Genomic DNA, 14,000 nt, shown 5'->3' with positions numbered 1-14,000 from the left:
AAGACAACTCTGTTGGGTGGCGGGGTGGGGGGAAAGGAAGGGGGGGCGTGGCTTGGAGGGTGGAGACATTAGCAAAAAATAAAATAAAAAGAGAGAACTCATGGACATGGACAACAGGGTGGTGATTGTGGGGGAGGGGAAGTTGGTGGAGGTGGAAGAGGGCATAGACATGATGGAAAAAATAAAATAACAGTATATGAAAATGCCAATAAGTATAGGAAAAGATCACCAACCTCATATGCCATTATGGAATTTCAAATTAAAACAAGATATCGCTACACACTTATTAGAATTATCAAAATCCTAACACTGCTAACAAGAATGTGGAGCAACAGGAACAGAAATACAAAACTGTATAGCGGCTTATGTAATACAGTTTAGCATATTCTTACAAGGCTAAACATACTCTTACTATACTATTCAGCAATTTTGTTTCCAGGCTCCCCTCCCCAGATGAGTTGAAAATATATGTCCACATTAAAATGAAAGGGAGAGAATTCATTTGAAAATAAATGAATACATAAAATTAATGGAACTAATCTGAGTTTCTACCAACCACCCTAAAACTTTCAGATTCCTGAAAGTTTGCTTGAACCCTTCTTCTGCAATTCTTTTCAAAAGCTTTGCTTATTTTAGAAACAACTTAGATATCCTTCACTACAGAAACAGTTAACTGTAACATTCATAGAATGAAAATTATGTAGCCATGAAAAATTATCTTATAAAAAATTTAAAATTACATTAAACATTATTATGGACTAGCAATTATTATGGCCTTTGGAGCCAGACAAGCATGGGGCTCCATTCAGTCTGCCACTTACTACCTATGTAAGTAAGCTTGAGCAAGTTTACTTATCCTTGAAATTCTAATTTTCCAATGGCATATAGTTGGGATAGATATTAACATCTGCTTCCTGGTGTTATTGAGATAATTAATTGTTATACAACAAATAAAGCAATGATTTCTGTGCCTGCCACAACTGTTTGAATGGCAGTAGTAGCAGCAGCAGTATATATGGTACAAAAAAACTTAGACTGAAACTTGTAAACAGAAAAGCAAATTAAAGTAAACATGTGAGGGGATAACCATAGTTACCTACAGACGGTGGGCTCATGGGTGATTTTTTTATTCTTTATACTTTTTTGTAGATGACATATTATCTAAAACAAATGTGTTATTGTTATAATAAAAAGTTAAAAAAATTGAATTCTAGGTCATAAAGTCACCAAGATGCTATCATTAATGTAAGTCAAAATAGTATACAAGCTTCTTTCCCCCTTAAATCTCATTACTAGGTAATATTTAGCCTTATACAAAAGTCAGAGTGCTCTGCTTATATATATAACCTATGATTATTGTCTGTGTTCTGCAATAAAAAGTTGTCACTGTTTTTTATGAATATGTTTTTATTGATTTCAGAGAGGAAGGGAAAGGGAGAGAGATAGAAACATCAATGATGAGAATCATTGATCAGCTGCCTCCTGCACGCCCCCTCCTGGGGATGAAGCCCACAACCCAGGCATGTGCCCTTGACTGGAATTGAACCCAGGACCCTTCCATCTGCAGGCTGATGTTCTAGCCACTGAGCCAAACCAGCTAGGGCTGTCACTGTTTTTTTCTGGGCAAAAGAGTAGATATGTGGGAATTGAACTTGTCCAGTTACTGCTCTTCAGTCTCTTCATATTTAAATTTAAAAGCCCATAGTTTCTGTGAGACATCGTATACAGCATTTGCAAAGTTGTGAACAAAATCCAGGTCTCCATTACTGAATTGTGATTGAATTGTGAAACTGCATAATGTATGTAGGAAGAGGAGATATAGGAATAGCTGCTGTCTTTCCCCTCTTCAGTGCCCCTTTCATTGCCTTCTCAGTGCAGGAAGAAACAAAGAAGCCATCGGGGATTTTTGATAATAGAAAATTATTTACACTTTGAGATGGAAAGAAAAAGCATGGGAAGACACTGGGAGTGAATTAATATAAAATAATAACCACTGCTAGGGAAATTGGATGGGAAAAGAACAATGCCTGGTCAGCACACACTGTGTTAGATCATCACTAAATCAATCTACTGTCAGGTAATAGGATGTGGCAGATGGATACAAGAGACAACTATGTTGGGAGAACTTAAATGAAAGACAGTATGTGCAATGTCAAGGTTATTACTGCTTAGAAGTTAATGATGGGTTATTTGCCAGTGGAGTGCATCAACTGAGTAAGGAATCTGGATGGGCCCATTAATAAATGTAATATGTTTTGCCTCTGCTTTTCTGTTTCTCTATATTAGTATAGTTCTTGAGAAGTCACATTTACGGTGACATTCCAAAACTGTCTCTAGATATCTATATGCCTGGGATATTAGATTTATCTTCTTGTGCAATTTATCTATCAGTTAGTATTCTTAATATAATGGATTATTTTGGTTTCTCCCCCTATTACTTCACTGTACATGTGCATTAAATAAATCAATTTGAGTTAGGATTTTTATGAAGATTATATTCTGCCCAACATGTAAGACAGCCTATATAACAAAATTACACAGAATTTTTTAAAAATTGTGAAGTAATTTTTTGATGATTAAGATACCTATAGGGGTGTTACCAGGTAAAGTTATTTGGGAAGCAAATTCTGAAATAGAGCTTTGGATGAGGAGAGTTTATTTCAGTATACTGCCTGGAACAACACATGTCAGGGAGTAAAAGCAGTACTAGGCAGAGAGAAGGACACTGAAGCACTTATAATAAAGGACCCAGCATATCCCATGGGGAATTTTGGAATAGGTATGGCCTTTCAGAATTATCCTGAATTGAGAGTAGGGAAACCATACTTTTATAACCTTCATCAACCACCCATCGGATGGGGTGGGGAGTGATCATAGGCCTGGAGGCTCTTTTCAGGCTAGAATAAGTTTTGGAAAAGAACATAGTTGAGAGATATTGAACACCAATGCTCAGAGCAGCTAGAAGAATAAATGTTTCAGTCCTAGAAGAAGGGAGGAGGTTATGGGCAGCAAACCATAGCATCCACTGTAAGATGTGAGCACATGTATGTGTTTTAGGAAGTTTTTAGGGGATACTTTCACTTTTTCAGAAAAGTACCAGAATAGTCTTCTTGATGTAGGTGTGCTTCTCATGTGGGGACAGGTACTATAAAAAATAGGCATGTCTAGTCCTAGCTGGTTTGGTCCAGTGGATAGAGCGTCAGCCTGCGGACTGGGGCGGGAGGGTCCTGGGTTCGATTCTGGTCAAGGGCACATGCCCAGGTTGCAGGCTCAATCTCCAGCAGCCAATCAATGATTCTCTCATCATTGATGTTTATATTTCTCTCTCCCTCTCCCTTCCTCTCTGAAATCAATAAAAATATATTTAAAAATAAATAAAAATAAATAAAAAATAGGCATGTCTGAAAAAGTTAAACATTTTCAGACCAAGCTAGGTTTGCAAGTATAATAAATTATTACAAAAAAGCAAGTTTTATCATAACATCTCTAAGTTGGGAAAAACAGCTAAGCAGAGTCAACAAAAAGTAGACTTTTAAAAAGTATAATAGTGTTAAATGGTTCATATAACAATATTCAACTTGGAGAATATTAAAATTTGTAGCATTGCCTTACTGAATAATGAACAAAAATGTGTTGAATTTATTCTAACTTTCCTGTATGAAAGTCTAGCTACCTAAGCTATGTTCTCAATTTATATACTTCTGTGCACCAATGTTTATATTATATGATGATGTGAGTACATGATAATGTTTTCCACTTATTTATAGTTACTAATTAATGTAACTCCCCCTTTATTTTATAGCTTTTGCTTTCTTTATTATCATGTCAAGGGGTCAATTCATCCAAAAAACACTTATGAAGATCCTATATTGGGACTGGCATTGTGATAGCTACTGGGGCTAAAAATATGAAATAGACACAGTCCCTGTTTTCAAGGACTTTAGTATAGTGTATTTGATTTTCAAAGTGAACACCTGTATATTACTGTCTGGTTCAGATGCTATAGTATGCAGAAGTTGAAAAAATAACCCTCCAAAAACCCATGCCCATATGATATCACTCCCATTATTCCATTATTATATCTCTAGGCATTTATATCTATATTTATATCTATGTTACAGTTAAGAAATGGAAATTATTAAGGTTGGCCTAAAATATTCAGTGGGAATTATTTAATATCAAAGCTGCCTAAGATGGGGATAATAGTTGGGACAAACAACAAGCTAACACAAAAACATAAAAGAAAAAGCTGAGGAATGAAATGTTTATAGGGGCCTTTGAAAAGCTCCAAAATATTTCTGGGAAACTAGGAGACAATGTATATGCACCTAATATTAGAACACCTAAATATATTAAGTATTAAAAGATCTGAAGGGGGAAATAGACAACAGTAAAATAATAGAAAAGGGACTTCAGTATCCCACTTTTAGCAATGTATAGATCATCTAGACAGAAAATTAATAAGCTAAAGTTCAACTGTACTTTAGGCTTAATGGACATTTCATTAAAACTATTTTAGGGTTAGATTCTTCATTTTCATTATCTTTAAAATTTCTCAGGACATTTCATTAGTTTACATGAGAATAACTCAGGATTTATGAAGTGTTTGTCTGTGTACTCTTGTTATTATTTTCCTCTAAATCTATAAATGTGAAAAATATGTCTCTAAAAAGAAACAGGAATCAAATAGTAACTGAATATACAGTAGCATTTTATTGATGAAAAAGTGAGATTAATTAACAGGTTTCATTTGACTTCTGATTGTTTGGAGTTTCCTTGGCACAGTCAGATACACTAAAAAAATGGGCAAACCTTTATTCACGTTATTTAAATTCAATACTTTTCTGTGATTGAAAAGAATCATTTTTAAAAAGTACCTATGGGAGATATAAAGATGGCTGCAGAGTAGGTGCAAGCTACACTCACTTTCTCCTGGCCCCAAACTGGATTTACAGCTAAATTATAGAGCAATAAACCTGAATTATCAACTAAAGGCTAGCTGAAATAAAATATTATAACCAAGGATTTAAAGAAGGCATATAGAAACTAGTATGAAGGGCAGAGACAAGGAAAGGGCTAGCTCCCACAGTGACTGAGAAGCCAAAGGGATCTCACAGATGCAGAACTCCCTTTCCCCAGGAGTGTGGGGTCTCAAGCCCTTGCAGGGAAAGTCAATGCAGAGCAACAGAAATGGGAAGAGGAGCCGCTCCACTTAGCATCTAGTGGTGAAAATCAGTGGAGATTCAGACCACCTGGGAGACCCAGAGGCCACCCAAATTGTTACACTGCCTGGGGAGTGTACCGCCTGGTCTAATGCTGAACCTACTCTGCCATGCCTGGGTACTGCAAAGGGGTCTGCTGGCTGCACACAGCAGTGATTTTTGGGCCCCTCTTTTTATAAGGAAGCCCTTGGCGAAGACTAAGACAGTGACTAAGCTGTGTGGCTTTGGAAATAGGACCAGTCTCCCCCACCATGAGTGCACAAATGATGCCCCATCCCCCACCTGTTGAATCACTTGGCGGGCCCATCCTGCTGAGTTCAGTTGTGCAGGGGAACCAGAGAGCCCTATAGCAGAGCTGGGACTTTTGGAGCATGTCCCTAGGGGAAGCTTTTTTCAGGAATTAGATGGGCATGTGCTGGGTTGTTTGGCTACATCACGAGGGGGCCACTCCTATCTCCCCTGTGTTAGGGTCTCCGAGGGAGGAACGCACAAGGCCAAAAGGGGTGAAGAACTGTACATTTATTAGGTCATCTGAAAACCCAGATGGGCTGAGCCCCAAAATGGCGCCAGCAGCCAAAGATGGGAAGTCAGAGGCTTTTAAAGGACACTAGGTGGGCTTTTTCTGGGCGGAGAATTCTCTGTGCAGGTCCTGATTCTGGTAAACTCTGGAGGGGAGAGATAATGGTCTTAGCAGGTGGAATGTGGTCTAAGCAAGTGGAATGTCCACTGTGAAGTGGCCTAAAGGTCAGTTCCCAGGGGAGGGGAATTGATTCAATTATTTGATCAGACCTAACACCCTGCAAGTCAGCTCATGTTACCCTGGGAAGAGGAAGAAGTGCTCAACCCACTCCAACAGGCTTGTGGGCACCATCCCCCATGAAAGACTATTTGGACCTACTCTGCCAATTCCCGGATACCTTGCCCCCATGAGCTCAGTTCCACCAGGAGAAGGGAGAACAGCTCAGAGTTGGTACATTCAGAGTGTGAATCCTTCACAGGCTATTGTCTGGAACTGGGAGGAAGTGCTTAGTTCCCTCTTGTGGGCTGGGCCAGCATCACCCCCAATGGGAGTCACTTTTTTTTCATTTTGTTTCTTTTTTTAATTTCTTTATTGATTAAGTTATTACATATGTGTCCTTATCCCCACAGTACCCCCGCCCCCCCCCCACTCATGCCCTCACCCCCCTGTTGTCTGTCTCCATTGGTTAGGCCTATATGCATGCATATAAGTCCTTTGGTTGATCTCCCCCCCTTACCCCCACCCTCCCCTACCTTTTTATTTATCACCCTGAGCTCAATGGCTCTGCCCAGCTGAGCTTGTTTTTGTAAAGGGAATGGCTGGCTGCACTCAACCTGAACCTATAGCACGTTCCTCCTCAGGGAACTAGAGTTGGATATTTTAGCAGAGGCTGAGTTTTTTGTCTCTGGAGTAGGAGCCACTTTCCCCTCATTGAGTGCTTGCTGTATGACCCCAAGAAAGGGATCCACTAACCCCATCCTATGGACTCTAGTTGCACCACCCTACCAAGCTTGAAAACTGTGGAAGGATCTGTGGGTCACAGTCAGCCTGAGCCCACTCTAGAGTGCTTCTGTGGAAGGCTCTGGAAGAAGACCAGGCAACCTCAGGTAGAGGCAGAGTAGCTGACAGGTGGAGGCAAACCTCAGCAAACTTTGACCATTTTACAAATTGGTCCGCAGCTCAAAGGTGGAGGAAGCAGATCCTTACACAGATACTGGCCCCACCTTTGCACACCCAGCTCCAGTAGACCAAGCCACAAATATTGAAGTGGAGTAGCTCCAGACAAGTAGCTCAAGGTTGGTTACACACAGTATCTGACATCGACCTGTACCTTAACCCTGCCCAGTAGACTCCAAATCAATACAACCAGTGGTGGGCTTCCAACCACACCAAAGCTAGACCCAACTAGCCACACACAAAGGGGTGCATATATTTTTGTGAATACATTATTTGGAGTTTTTTTGGGTATATACCAAGGAGAGGGATTGCTAGTTAATATGATAGTTCTATTCTTAATTTTTTGAGGACTCACCAGACTGCTTTCCATAGTGTTTGTACCAGTCTACATCCCCACCAGCAGTGAATGAGGGTTCTTTTTTTCCCACAACTTCTCCAACACTTGTTATTGGTTGTCTTGTTGATAATGGCCCTCTAACAGGCATTAGGTGGTATCTCATTGTAGTTTTGATTTGTATTTCCCTAATTTCCAGTGAGATTGAACATCTTTTCATATATCCATTGGTTGTTCATATGTCTTCTTGGAAGAAGTGTATTTTCAGGTCCTCTATACACTTTTTGATTGGGTTGTTTGTTTGGTGTTGAGTTTTATGAGTTCTTTATATACTTTGGAAATTAGAACTTTGTCAGAGCTACTGTTTGCAAATATTATCTCCCATATGGTGGGCTGCCTCTTTGCTTTATTGTCAGTTTATTTTGTATGATTTCACTCATATGTGGGATATAAAACTGAAACTCATGAACACAAAAAGCAATGTGGTGATTGCCAGAGGGAAAGGGGTTGGGGAGAAAGGGTTCCTAATATAAGCTGACAGAAGATTTGACTTTCAGTGGTGGGCACATGGTGCAATATACAGATCTTATAACATAGAAACACATACCTAAAACCTAAATGTTCATGTTGACCAATATCATCCTAATCAACTTAATAAATACTTAAAAATGTCTATACTACCCAAAGCAATCTATAGATTCAATGCAATTCCTATTAAAATACCAATGGCATATTTCACAGATCTAGAACAAATATTCAAAAAATTTATATGAGACTGCAAAGGACCCCAAATGTCCTTAGAAATCTTGAGAAAAAAAGGACAAAGTTGGAGGTACCACTATACCTGACATCAATTTCTATCAAAGCTGACTAGTACTGGCATAAGAATAGACATATAGATCAATGGAATAAAACAGAGAACCCAGAAATAAACCCACGCCATTATGGTCAATTAATATTTCACAAAGGAGGCAAGATCATACAATGGAGTAAAGACAGTTCCTTCAATAAATGGCGGGAAAATTGGACAGGTACAAGAAAACATAGGCAGTACAATCTCAGACATCTCTCATAGCAATATTTTTGCCAATATACTTCCTCAGGCAAAGGAAACAAAGGGAAAAAATAGCAGATGGGACTACATCAAACTAAAGTGCTTTTGAACAGCAAAAGAAACCATCAACAAAATGAAAAGGGAGTCCACTTAATGGGAGAACATATTTGCCAAGGATACATTTGATAAGGGGTTAATTTCCAAAATATATAAACAGCTTATACAACTCAACACTAAAAAGACAACCCAATTAAAAAATGGGCAAAGGACCTGAATAGACACTTCTCCAAAGAGATCATACAGATGGCCAATGGACATATGATAAAATGCTCAATGCCACCAATGATCAGATGGATGACAATTAAAACCACACCTCACACCTGCAAGAATGTCTACCATCAATAAATTAACAAACAGCAGATGCTGGTGAAGATGTGGAAAAAAGGGAATCCTGCTGTAATTTTATTGGGAATGCAGACTGGTGCAGCCACTGTGGAAAACAGTATGGAGTTTCCTCAATAAATTAAAAATGAAACTGTCTTTTGACCGAAGGATCCCACTTCTAAGAATATATCTGAAGAAACCTGCAACACTAACTTGAAAGAATATATGCACTTCTATATTCATTGCAGTGTTATTTATAATAGCCAAGATCTGGAAACAGCCCAGTGCCTATCAGTAGATGAGTGGATAAAACACACACACACACACACACATACACACACACACAAAATAACAAAAAAACAACAACCCTGTGGTACATTTATACAATGGAATACTTCTCGGTCGAAAAAAAGAAGGATATCTTACCTTTTGCAACAGCGTGGATGGACCTGGAGATTATTTTGCTAAATATAATAAGCCAGTCAGAAAATGACAAATACCATATGATCTCACTTATATGTTTAATCTAATGAACAAAGTAAACTGATGAACAAAACAGAAGCAAGGGCATGGATACAGATACATCAAGCAGACTGACAGATGTCAGAGGGGAGAGGGTGGGGGGACTGGAAGTAAATAGGGAAAGGGATTACATTAGACACAGACAGCAATGTGGTGATAGCCAGAGGGAAAGGGGGATGGGCTAGGTGGAGGTGGGCAAAGGGAGGGAAATTGGGATGGAAAGAGATTTTGCTTTGGGCAGTGGGCACATGATGCAGTGAGGAGATGATGTCTTGTTGAGTTATACACTTGAAGCCTGTATAGTTTTGTAAGCCAATATCACACCAATAAATTCAACTTAATAAATAAATAAATTTATAAAATTACCTATGGCAACCCAAAGAATTTATGAAATTTTGACATATCTGCAACATGAGCAGGTAGTCTGAATTACTCATTAAAAAAAGAAATGATTTTGGCAACATCCATGTACTTTGCAGAGTGCTTCTTGTATTGAAGATATTATATGCTTCTGCTTATTAAAAAATGATTTTTTGAACAGCACCTCTATATATCAACAACAGAGACAGCTCATTACATTTCTATTTTGTGCACTTTGGGAACTTCCAAGACTTCTGTTTCTTTAATATGCTCTTCTCTCATATGCTGTATAGAAGAATCTGCTCTAAATCTTTGATACGAACTTTTTTCCAAGGCAGTGCATGGCTACAATATTTTGATTAATCACAATATACAGTGTTGACACTATTCAGTGAAAGTGTTGAGAAAGAGCAATCTAAGATATATTTCCATGATTTTCTTTGGCTTAGTATCTACATAAAACTATGGCTTAGTTTGATAATTCAGTAAATATTAATACAGCCCATGTCCACTGAAGGTGCACTTTGCAACATTATTATTGTTTTTTTATTGTGTGATATATAGAATAAAAATGTGTACTAAGCCAGTAGACTGGGGAAAGTTTTATTTGTCATCCTCGAAGATATTTAGTCCTAGTAAGTTAGCTTTATATCTTTTAATGGAAGGAGTAAATCTTTATATTTTTCATGTGTGGAATGTGTAACTCCCATAATACTCTGATTCCCAAAGCACTATCTAATGCTCACTTTGGGAACACATATACTAAAGTTGGAATGATATAGAGGAGACTAGTGTATCCCCTGTGCAAGGATGACACTCAAAGCACACTTGCGATACTCAATGAATATTAATTTCTTGATTGATAACAAAAACCTTTCTTGTGTTGTCTGTTCAGGCCTCAAGCATAGTAAGGTGATTGTGAAAAAAGCAGAATAGTTTTGATGTTCCAGAATTAGTGAGATAATTTAGTACAGAGATATTTCTTGAATTGCTGATGTCAGAAAATTTGACATGTTTCCATAGTCCATCATTTGTTCCCATTACCTTGAACACAGACTAAGGAAAGCACAATGCAACTGTCTAGTTTTCCTCCTATTTAATTGGAAGGAGGAAAAAGGAATTAACAACATTTCTCATTACTCAGAAGATAGAGAAAGTCACGGTCAGAACTGTTGAGGTCTAATGTTATGATCAAGAACTGTAGAGGTTTAATGCCTATAACTTAAAATCATGTAGTTGTTTACATGTGTTCATGGTAATTGCTTGGCTGAATGTATGACTAATCTTACAAACATAGTGAGAGTTTGTTTTTCCCTCCAGGATTTAGTAATGTGGTTATATATTCTTAATTTGTCGTTGTACTTTTTATTTTTTGAAATAGAAATATATTTGCAAATTTTGTTACTAAACATAAAGGGAGTTGATTGCATGCAACATTACAGTATTTAAGTATATACACAGGAGATCAGGAGACTGTCTTCAATATGTATCAACTCTCTAGCTCCCTCAGTTACTAAAATCTAGTTATTCAGAAATAACATTAGAGGTACAAGTTACTTTGGGTCTTCTGTAGAATCAATGTGCATAAAATATATCTCTGTCATGTACTAGTCAGTTCACCTGTCTAATGAAATCACTTGAGAACTGTGAGCATAAGATTTAAATTATAAGTGAATAAATTCTGTCCCTGGTTTAGCAATTATGCAAAAGTATGACTGCATTCAGCAATCCATTGACTATTAATGAAGCTTTTAATAATCTACTGGCTAGGCTGTCTCTTTAGCAAAATCTGACCTTTAAATGGATATTATTTTTAAGTTGTTTTATCTTGTATTTTCATAGCACTGTTTTTCTTTTGAGGCACATTAAGTACTTTGTTAGTTTTGGAAAACACATAGACAGTTCCAGGAAAATAATCTTAAAAATTTAAAATAGAAATATACAATTAATTTCAGTTTAAACCAACCAAAAATTATATGGAGACCACAGTCATTAAATAACTTGTTTGCTGAATTTATTATCTTTTCCTCCAAGCTCATTAAGAAAGAGTCCAGCAAAGGCTAAGGTCTCAATTAATTTTAATGGGCATGACGAAGGTTTAATAAAGTATGTGGTTTAATTGCCTGAGATTAGGCTAAATCGCAGCCTTAGTTTGTTATTGATAGTTTGATCAAGAGGTACAAATAGTTTTCTAAGAAAAATTAATAAAGCTGGTAACCTACGAAAAAGAGCGTTGGTTTGTCTAGATAAACTATTTATTAACATGAACTTCAAAAATAGATAAAGAAAACTGGCCACTAACTAAACTTTACAGAACAAGTTTTCAAATACAAATGCTGATACAGCTCTAGCAGGTGGTGGATACCAAAACCATCTGCTATCACATTGTTTGTGACTATTTAGGTAAACCATCCAAGGCTCTTAATAACTATGTCATGGATGGCAAGCAGTATAATGTAAAAGCTGTCCAAAATGGCATTCTTGTAGCCTTCAATCATTAAACCAGCCAGTTTGGTGGGACAAAGGTGTTTTTTTTTCAAAATGGTATTGGGTAAATAATATTTTAATTTGAAAGGTTTTTGGCTTGGTTCAAGTAGTGTTGGCCAGTTGCCAATAAGATGAATGCTGTAATGAATAGATTCATCCTCAGTGCTATTAGCTAAGTAAAATTGCTTGAGCGTTTCAGATGTTTTGGAAAGCTCAACCCCATGAATTGTAGAAAAAGAACACAGTTTAATCAAAAGATTCCTACTTCATTCTCAGTAGTTTAGCATATTAACTGTCATATAATTTCAGTGAAAGGAACAACACACCTCTTCTGAAAGCCAATAGGGAAGTTTTATTTTATTTAATAGTTCATGAATTTTCACTACTAAAAGTATGTTATTTAACTATTTCTTCAATAAACCAACATACTTAGCTCAGTTGTTCAGAACACAGGGATAATGAAACCACTGTTCTGTGTGAATGTGTTTGTATGCATATGGGTGTTTGGGGTGTGGTGGGTAATTTTATGTGTCAAGCTGCCTAGGGTTTGGTGCCCAATTGTGTGGTCAAACACTTGTCTAAATATTACTGTGAATTTATTTTATATGTCATAAAAATTTGCAATTGGTTGGGTTGATTTTAAAACAGATTATCCTCCATAATGTGAGTGGACCTCATTTACTCAGTACAAGGCCTTATGAGCAAAGACTGAGGTTTTCCAAAGAAGAAATTTTGCCTCAAGACCACAGCATAGAAATCATACCTGAGTTTCCACTCTACCTGTACTATGAATTTTAGACTCAAAACTGCAACTTCAACACTTACCTGAATTGCCATGTTGCTGGCCGGTTCTACAGATTTCAGACTTGCCATGCCCCATAATCACATGATCATGTGATCTAGTTTCTTGAAATAAATCAATCTCTCTTAATAGATATATAAGGATACATATAGATATATATCCTGTTGGTTCTATTTATTGGGAGAACCCTTACTGATACATGGGTCATGCTAACTTGGTCCTAGATATATATCTGACAAAGGAGGCATTTTATCCAAAGGGAAGAACATGTGAATATGGATAGCATGATTTAAACCAACAACCACTGAAAAATCTCAGTGTTCTTGTTCTTCCTACAGAGGACCTGGGATGGGAAGGGGATAAAAAGTACAATAAAAAACAAAAGCTTTTAAAAATAACCTCAACTCTAAAGTAAATGAGATTTTTCTCATCATCATTCGTTGTCTCAAGAAAAGCACAAAATTCAACTTTGATGACTAACAGGGAGTCTAGTAAAGAAGACTGTTATGTTTGGTAATATCTAGCATACCTGTACCTGACACTCACACTATTAAGGAAACTTCCACCTTGGGCTTATTCAACTACTTATTATGACTTCCACAATGCCTGGGACTTATTTTGAATTGACATCCATATCCAACTTGCCTTGGCAAACAAACAGGCACAAAGATTAATTAGGTTGTAGGCACTTTATATTCCAGGTCTGTGACTTTTCTAGCTGGTGGCATAGTTAGAGCAGTGGACTTGTATTATTTTGCACTGTGACTGTGCCAAATATGTGTACCTGTATGTTGGTGTGTATTCTTTTTTCGTGCTCAGGCTGAGCTTGGTAATGACTACAGAGTCAACACAACTAGTTGGAAATGAGGTATGAAATTTAAACATTTTTGGCCAGTACATTCAGAGAATGCAGAGTAGGGAGGAAATGCTGTTTAGAGCTGCTCTGTAGTTTATTCATGAATATCTCAATATGCTGCCAAATCAAGGAGAAGACTGAAACCCATCAAATTTGGGAGGATTAAACTTTCCTTTATTGCAATCTAGTCTTCCTTGTTTATGTTTAGCTTTTTCCTTAAATTTATTTTAAAATACCTGATAGATGCTTTAATTTTGAAAAATAAATAAATTAAACTTAAATC

At 37.2% G+C, this 14,000-nt stretch overlaps 1 non-coding gene across 1 annotated transcript; it reads left to right on the top strand.

Moving 5' to 3' along the window:
- The first annotated feature begins 10,310 nt into the window (after window positions 1-10,310).
- On the top strand, window positions 10,311-10,420 carry LOC132225372 (U6 spliceosomal RNA). Its single transcript, XR_009450887.1, has one exon. It is a non-coding gene; the product is annotated as a U6 spliceosomal RNA (small nuclear RNA).
- Window positions 10,421-14,000: the final 3,580 nt, after the last annotated feature.

Source organism: Myotis daubentonii, chromosome X (assembly GCF_963259705.1).
Source record: "Myotis daubentonii chromosome X, mMyoDau2.1, whole genome shotgun sequence".
NCBI lineage: Eukaryota > Metazoa > Chordata > Mammalia > Chiroptera > Vespertilionidae > Myotis > Myotis daubentonii.
This window is presented reverse-complemented; position numbering and strand designations above follow the sequence as displayed.